The following is a 10161-nucleotide window of genomic DNA, read 5'->3' on the forward strand; positions in this document are numbered from 1 at the left end:
TGAGTCGAGCGCCACCGGCCACATTCCATCGCCCGCCCTCATGGCTGAAAAATTCCCCGCCGAAAAAAGAGGGAAAACCCAACCAGTTGCGCCGTCCTACTAGCGGAGGGAAGTGCGTCAGCGACCGGAAGGACTCTGGCCCCGGACCGGCCTGGCATGGTCCGTCGTTCAGACCGACGCCAGCCCAACTTCCACTGACTGAATCCCCCCCGCTTTTGGCTTTCGAGGGCTCACCTGTTTGCCTCTGAGCGGTTTCACGTACTCTTGAACTCTCTCTTTAAAGTTCTTTGCAACTTTCCCTCACAGTACTTGTTTGCTATCGGTCTCACGGACGTATTTAGCCTTAGGTGGAGTTTACCACCCACTTAGGGCTGCACTCCCAAGCAACCTGACTCCAAGGAGATCACACCCGACGGAGACAGCATCAGCTATGGGCCTCGCACCCACTCTGGGTCACAGCCCCATTCAGGGGGACTTGAGACGCCATCAACCGACGGAACGATTTCTCCTAAAAGCCACATTTTCCAGATGCCCTCTGGGGACGCGGAATTCGGTTATGGGCTCATCCCCGTTCGCTCGCCGTTACTAGGGGAATCCCTGTTGGTTTCTTTTCCTCCGCTTATTTATATGCTTAAATTCAGCGGGTCATCTTGTCTGATCTGAGGACGACAATATTCAGGAATACATTCCGCGTGAACGGAACGATATAAATGCAGCCGCACGAAAAAAAAATATAAAAAAATTTTTTTTCGATGCGAACCGGCGGCACGAGGGCTGTAACCCGGCACTGTAGTCGCGACGCAAGAGGTCGTATTCATCGCGTTTTCACGCGACACAGTGCGTTTCAGGGTCACGCTTTCTCTGTCTCTGCCATCCTGCACTTAGGCCGACCGAACGTTTCGTCAAAACTCTCGGAGACGGCCAATTAGGATGCCTGCACACGAGGGCGTTATCGGAAGTCGAGAGAAGCCCGTAGGATCGCGACTGGTTCCGCCGCGACTGGCACGCAGACAAGCCTTCGGAAATTGTTATCCGACCCTCAGACAGGCGAGGCCCCGGGAGGTACCCGAGGCTGCAATGTGCGTTCGAAAAATCAGTGCTCAATGTGTCCTGCAATTCACACCAAGTCTCGCAGATGGCTGCGTTCTTCATCGACCCGTGAGCCGAGTGATCCACCGCTCAGAGTTGTTCAGAGTTACTCGTAAAAATCAGCCGGACTACAGCGTGCACCTCGTGGCGACGCCTGTTTGGGAACGGTTCTGCATCTCCACCCGGCACCCGGCCGTCCCGCATCGCGGGTCGACGCTCGCGTTCCCAAAGCCGAAAGGGCACCGGGCGGTTCGGTGGAGAGGGGTGGCGCACAGATCTGCATCTCTTCGAACCTAGCAGCACCCAACGTCGGCTGCCACCCCTGCCAACAACTGCCCGCGGACTCGCCGTGGGCGGACCGACGGCGAGTCCGCCGTCGGTCCATGCCGCGGCTTTGCGTTCTAGCGAGCCCTAGGCCCGCCGCTCGCCAAACGGCCGATGCCACTGCCAACCAGAAAAAAGACACGTTTCCCTTTCCTTTAGGTCCGGCGAGAGAAGAGGCTTCGTTCTCGCGGAGGGACGTTCGTCCCCTCCGGCCTCTCCTCATCTCTAACTCGAGGAGACGATACTGTGCCGCCACGCACCCACACGAACGTTCGTCCGGTGGGAAGAAAACCGCCGCCAGGTGCAAATCCCTGCCCAAAAGATCTGCTTTCTTTCGAACCCGGCGACGACGTCTGATGTTTTCCTCAAGACCTGCGGACTACTTGGTCAAATAAAAGAGTCCGAGTGGGTACGATTCGAGTGCACGGCCGCCATCTCCTCGTAAGAGCGAGGTGACTTCGTCCTGCGAACATGGAGAATAGCGTTCCAGCACTTGCGCGCTGCCTTCTGGCCTGTGTCGGGTGTCTCTGTCTACGACGGACCCCGCAGCCGAGAAAGCATTAGAGCCGACAATCCGTCGGGTGTGCCACCGCTGAACGGCACCATCGTTAATGATCCTTCCGCTGGTTCACCTACGGACACCTTGTTACGACTTTTACTTCCTCTAAATGATCAAGTTTGGTCATCTTTCCGGCACGCCGGCACAACACGATGGCCGCTCCGAGCGCCAGTCCGAAGACCTCACTAAATCATTCAATCGGTAGTAGCGACGGGCGGTGTATACAAAGGGCAGGGACGTAATCAACACGAGCTTATGACTCGTGCTTACTGGGAATTCCTCGTTCAAGGGGAAAAATTACAAGCTCCTATCCCCATCACGAAGGAGGTTGATGGGGTTACGCACTCCTTCCAGACAGCGATGAGCATGCTGATTCCTTCAGTGTAGCGCGCGTGTGGCCCCGGACGTCTAAGGGCATCACAGACCTGTTATTGCTCTGTCTCTGCGGCTAAACGCCGCTTGTCCCTCTAAGAAGACGAACTGACTTCAGTGATCGTTCCCCTATTTAGTAGGCTAGAGTCTCGTTCGTTATCGGAATTAACCAGACAAATCGCTCCACCAACTAAGAACGGCCATGCACCACCACCCACTGAATCAAGAAAGAGCTCTTAATCTGTCAATCCTTACAGTGTCCGGGCCGGGTAAGTTTTCCCGTGTTGAGTCAAATTAAGCTGCAGGCTCCACTTTTGGTGGTGCCCTTCCGTCAATTCCTTTAAGTTACAGCTATGCAACCATACTTCCCCCGGAACCCAAACACTTTGGTTTCCCAGAAGCTGCCCGCCGAGTCAATTGAGGAACTCAGGCGGATTGCTGGTTGGCATCATTTATGGTTAGAACTAGGGCGGTATCTGATCGCCTTCAAACCTCTAACTTTCGTTCTTGATTAATGAAAACATTCTTGGCAAATGCTTTCACAGTAGTTCGTCTTGCGACGGTCCAAGAATTTCACCTCTAGCGTCGCAATACGAATGCCCCGTCTGTCCCTCTTAATCATTACCTCGTGTTCCAAAAACCAACAAAATAGAACCGAGGTCCTATTCCATTATTCCATGCACCATTATTCTGGCATTACGCCTGCTTTAAACACTCTAATTTTTTCAAAGTAAACGTGCCGGTCACCCAAGACACTCGGTGAAGAGAATCAAGGAAAACCGGCGAGATTGTTCAGGCCGGGCAGTAACCACCGGGCGGTGGACCACCCATCTGGAACTGAGATCCAACTATGAGCTTTTTAACCGCAACAACTTTAATATACGCTATTGGAGCTGGAATTACCATGGCTGCTGTCACCAGACTTGCCCTCCAATAGATCCTCGTTAAAGGATTTAGAGTGTACTCATTCCAATTACGAGGCCTCAATAGAGTCCCGTATTGTTATTTTTCGTCACTACCTCCACGTGCCGGGAGTGGGTAATTTGCGCGCCTACTGCCTTCCTTGGATGTGGTAGCCGTTTCTGAAGCTCCCTCTCCGGAATCGAACCCTGATTCCCCGTTACCCGTTACGACCATGGTAGGCGCATAACCTACCATCGACAGTTGATAAGGCAGACACTTGAAAGATGCATCGCCGGTACGAGACCGTGCGATCTGCTCAAAGTTATCCAGAGTCACCAGGAGTTTCGGACCGAAGCCCGATTGGTCTTGGTCTAATAAAAGCGCTCGTCCCCGAAGGTCGGAGCTCTGCTGCATGTATTAGCACTAGAATTACCACAGTTATCCAAGTAAAAAGGTACGATCTAAGCAACCATAACTGATTTAATGAGCCATTCGTGGTTTCACCTTGCTTAGGCATGTACTTAGACATGCATGGCTTAATCTTTGAGACAAGCCTATGACTACTGGCAGGATCAACCTGGTAGCATTCGATAACATTCGAAAGCAACGAACGCGGCGGCCTCGCCACCGCGTTCGCTTCTCAGAGTTTCGACTGCGTCGCAGTCGGGGTGCTCCGACTCGGGGAGCACCGGGGTACTAGCGTACCGATTCGTTCAGACCTCGTTCTGAGGAGCGGTTCGCCTCGACCCCATCCCGTGCATCGCACGAACGTCGGCTTCGACTTCGTTAGAAATCTTGGCGCTCGGTCGCAGAGGCAGCAAACTCGTTGGTTAGAAATGCATCTCTGGAAGCCGCTTGCTCAGACGAATTCACGTGCAGAGCGCTGCGACGGGAGTTGGGAGTTGTAGATCAACGGACCATACCTGGGAAACATTATGGAGACGCTGGAGGAAACCACGTGTCCACGTGACCGTCACGACACCACAACGCACCATTATCGGCATTCATTCTCTTACTACTGCCACCACCATCACCAACATCCACCATCACAACTTTTCATTTTGAATTCGTATTAGAATTCTTTTTCATTTGTTTTTCTCGTTACTATTTCACTATTTATTTATTTATTAGGGCGGAATACTTACTGCACTTACTGGCGGCTCGCCTTACGGCTCATTACCGCCTGTGCTTGCTTGCCGGGTGCGTGCTCCTGCCGTGGGTCGCTCCGTCGACGAGACATTCATTAGTCTTTAATCTCCTCCGTCCTGCAAGAGAACCTCTTCTCATAGTATAGATTCGATATGACAATGATGAAAGCGGAATGTATTCTTAGTAGTCTGGTTATGAGTGGATTAGCTTATGTTATATAGTTGCAGTCAGTTTGCTGTTGCTAGTGTTGGAAGTGGCGTCGCTCGCTGTGTCTGAGATGCATCGTGTGCGTTCTTTTAACAAGTCCATCGGTATTTTCAGAAAATACCGACATGGACACTGAAATTTCAAACTCCCATAGCAAGGAGGACACGGAAATGCTTTCCAGGACACGGAAATGCTCTAAACTTGATGCATATACACTAACACTATACGCGGTTTTTTGAATTATTCTAATCAGGACACGGAAATGCTCAAAAAAAAATACTTCTTAAAAATAAAAAAAATATATAATTTTATAAATTATATAATTTTATAAAATTATATATATTTTATAAAAGTATATAATTTTATAAAACCTTAAACTATCTTCGAAAATTTATTTATTTCAATTTCTAATTTTAAATTAAATATTATTTCACTACTATTCTGACAATTTATGTTGTCTTTTGTAGCCACTGAATAATAACTAAGATATCCTAAAATTTACTGATAGCAATACCCAATCTCCTCAAAATCTATATAGTTCATCTTTCAAAAAAACTAGGGTTAAATTTCACTTATATATGCGTTTATTCCACACCCTTCTCCCAATCCGAACTTGGAATACAGTTACCCATTCATCTATGGGAGAAGAATTTCCCTTGAAAAACCACATCAGCACATTTCACAAACTTCACAATTACTCAATGAAATTTCCGAAAATACTTCAACCTCTTCACTCGTTTTATAAATCTCCTGCTTAATTCCAATAAGAAGTTTCAAATACAACACCTCTATATCAACATTTAGTATGTACTTAACACTAACTTCCCTATTTTCTTAGACAAATCGACCCTTCCTTACATGACAATTTCATCCCTTCAAAACAATTCAAAACAAATTACACAACAGACACTCAATGAACATTCTTGAACAAGCACCTTCATTCTCATTTCTCTATTGCAGTAATGAATCAATAACACACCCATCCTTCTTTCCCATTAACCTATATTATCACTCGAAACAAAGCACAAACCCATTTTGTTCACTTGATTACAAATTGAATATTATATTCAAAACATATACATATGCATAAAATCAGACATATCATTAGTACAAGTTAGAACTGTAAACAAGTTCAACTTCAATTACACACTTCTCACAACTCTCAATACCAATAAAACTAACATTACCCAATTCTTTCTTCTTGTATAAACAAATATCGCCAAGCCTTGGAAATCACATAACGATCAAAAATGCAATATCGCATTCATATAATGCAAATTCGTCATCCTCTACCTTGCTGTTTTCTTTTAATAATACTATTGGCAAATCATCAAAATTATTCATCTATCTATTCAAACTACAATTTGATTCAACGCCTACACTGTCATATAACTATACACATCAAAACTCACCTACTCTTTATGTACTACTGATACCACTACTAACAGTAATTACATATCATCTTCACTCGTTATATTACATTCCAAACCTATTTGACACATATAAAATCAGGCATGTTAATAACTACCAACACACAGATACACCTCATAGGTTATAACTGCGAAAGGGTTTAGCCTCAATCACCCACTTCTCGCAACTCTCAATACCGATAAAATTAACAACATTACCCGATTCTTTCCGCTAGTATAAACAAATATCGTCAAACCTAAGAAATCACACGGCGATTAAAAACGCAATATCGCGTTCATATCATTCAACTTTGTCATCTACTTAGCTGTGATCTGTTTCTACTACTATGGGCAAATCACCAACCTTTTTCATCTATTCATAACAATAATATGGGATTCACTCTCTGCACTTTCATATAACTATACACGTCAAAACACACCTCGTTATTTACTACTGCATCCACAGTAACAACGACATACATATCCCCTTAACTCGATATATTACATTCCAAACAATGATTTCATTTTGAAATCACTTTGAGGTTCACTACCCCGCACTAACCACATTGCACCAGTACACGGAAATGCTTTCTTCAATGTAAGCATTTCCTGGCTTAATTCACAGACATAAAATCAGACATTTTATTAACAACAACCACATAGATACACCTCTTATACGTTATAACTGCGAAGGGGTTTAGCCTCAATCACCCACTTCTCGCAACTCTCAATACCGATAAAATTAACAACATTACCCGATTCTTTCCGCTAGTATAAACAAATATCGTCAAACCTAAGAAATCACACGACGATCAAAAACACAATATCGCATCCATATCATTCAACTTTGTCATCTACTTAGCTGTCATCTATTTGAAATTAGTACAAAATCACCCACAATATTCATATCATCTATTCAAACTTCAATTAGACTCACTGTCTGCACTTTTATATAACTATACTCATCAAAACACACCTCATTAATATATATTACTGCAACCACCTTGAGGTTCACTTTCCCATAATATCCACATTGCACCAGTACACAGAAATGCTTTCCATTTACAGAAATTGCATAGACATTAACTACAATATTTTGTATTGGAGTTGATCTTCACACACATCTTCTTATTAGATAACATGGAAAACACTTTGAGGTTCACTTCCCCACACTAACCACATTACACCAGTACACAGAAATGCTTTCTTCAAAGTAAGCATTTCCTGGCTTAATTAACACCGAGCACGGAAATGCTTTCCAAACAGAGGAATTACACAGATATTAACTGATTTGTTTCGTATTGATCTTAATCGACACACACAACTTATTACAGAATATGGCAAAAATATTGAGGTTCACTATCCCACAATATCCACATTACACCATTACACGGGAAGGCTTTCCAATAACAGAAATAACATAGACATTAACTACCATGTTTCGTATTGCAGTTGATCTGCACACACATCTAATTAGATAATAGAGCAAACAACTTTAGGATCACTTCCCCATACTAACCACATCACACCAAATTATACATACATATAAATGCACATACATGCATACCCGCATATATATACACATACATACATACATGCATACACACATATATATACACATACACGCACACACATATATGCATACACACATACACACACACACACATATATATATACACACATACATACACACATACATGCATGCATACACACATACATGCATGCATACACACATACATACACACATATACACATACATACATACACACATATACACATACATGCATGCATACACACATACATACACACATATACACATACATACATACACACATATACACATACATCACACATATACTGTATATATATATATACATAAATACATACGTACACACATATATTTACACATATATACAAATATATATATACATACACAGACACACACATATATATACACACATACATTCATGCATACACATATATACACACATACATACATTCTCAGATATATATACATGCATACATACATTCACACACATACATATATATGTGTGTATGCATACACACGTATATATTGATACATACATGCATACACATTTATATATGCACAAACTTACACACACACATACACACATACATACACGCATACACACTTATATATGCACATTCTTACATACACACATACATACACGCATATACACATACATAGATACCCACACACATGCATTCACACACTTATATACACACCCACATAACCACACACACATACCTAAACACATGCATTCACACACATATATGTAGACACATACCTATACACATGCATTCACACACATATATACACGGATACCTATACAGATGCATTCACTCACATATATATACACGCATAGCTATACACATGCATTCATACACATATATATACATGCATACCTATACACATGCATTCATACACATATATATACACGCATACCTATACACATGCATTCACACACATATATATACATGCAAACCTACACACATGCCTTCACACACATATATATACATGCATACCTAAACACATGCATTCACACATATATATACATGCATACCTACACACATGCATTCACACTCATATTTACATGCATAACTACACAAATGCATTCACAGACATAGATATACACGCATACCTACACACATGCATTCACACACATATATACATACACATACCTAAACACCTGCATTCACACACATATATACATACACCTACCTACATACATGCATATACACATATATATACATACACATACCTACATATACACATATATATACATACACATAACTACATACATGCATACACATATGTATACACATACACACATGCATGCATACACATATATACACACAAAAATACATGCATACACATATATACCAACATACACATATATACACACAAACATACATGCATACACATATATACACATCCATACACATATATATATATATATACACATACATACACATATATATACACATACATACACATATATATACACATACAGTACATACATACACACATACAGCATACACATATATATACACATACATACACAAATACGTACCTTCACATATATATACACACATACATACATACACACATATATAAATGTACATACATATATACACATACTCATGCATTCGTACACACATAGAAACATATACACATACATACACAGAAACTTACATACTCACATATATAAACACATATATATACACATTCCAACACACATTTGCATACACACATATAGATACACATGCATGCATACTCACATATATATATATACATACATATATACACACACACACATATATGCATACATACTTATATATACACATACATACATACACACATACATACATATACACATACATACATACACACATATATATACACATACATAGATACATAGATAAATATATGTCTGTGTATATATATATACACCACATACATTTATGCATAACGCATATATATACACATACAAACACTCATACATTCACGCATACACACATACATACACTCATACATTCATGCATACACACATATACACACATATACACATACATATACATACATCCATACAAACCTACACACCCATATACATACATCCATACACTCATATACACACACATATATACATACATCCATATACACATATACATACATCCATACACACATATACACACACACATATACATACATCCATACACACATATACACACTCACATATACGTACATCCATACACATACATCCATAACCACATATACACACACATACATACATCCATACACACATACACACACACACATATACATACATCCATACACAGATATATACACACACATATACATACATCCATACACACATATACATACATCCATACACACATATACATATATCCATACACACATATACACTCACACATATACACTCACACATATACACTCACACATATACACTCACACATATACATACATCCATACACACATATACATACATCCATACACACATATACACACATACATACACATATATACACACATATATATACACATACATACACATATATATACACATACATACCTGCACACACACATATATATATACACATAATACA

At 41.5% G+C, this 10161-nt stretch overlaps 2 non-coding genes and 1 pseudogene across 2 annotated transcripts; all 3 read right to left on the reverse strand.

The window, feature by feature from the left end:
* Positions 1-645, reverse strand: part of LOC150092221 (large subunit ribosomal RNA) — a 2196-nt pseudogene extending 1551 nt beyond the window's left edge.
* Positions 646-1033: 388 nt separating this feature from the next.
* LOC150092222 (5.8S ribosomal RNA) lies at positions 1034-1187 on the reverse strand. The gene has a single exon (XR_016550604.1). It is a non-coding gene; the product is annotated as a 5.8S ribosomal RNA (ribosomal RNA).
* Positions 1188-2022: 835 nt separating this feature from the next.
* Positions 2023-3830, reverse strand: LOC150092223 (small subunit ribosomal RNA). Its single transcript, XR_016550605.1, has one exon. It is a non-coding gene; the product is annotated as a small subunit ribosomal RNA (ribosomal RNA).
* Between the last annotated feature and the right edge of the window lie 6331 nt (positions 3831-10161).

Source organism: Typopeltis vanoorti, unplaced genomic scaffold (genome assembly GCF_054136105.1).
Source record: "Typopeltis vanoorti isolate ZY-2024b unplaced genomic scaffold, IOZ_Tvanoo_1.0 HiC_scaffold_136, whole genome shotgun sequence".
NCBI classification, from domain to species: domain Eukaryota; kingdom Metazoa; phylum Arthropoda; class Arachnida; order Uropygi; family Thelyphonidae; genus Typopeltis; species Typopeltis vanoorti.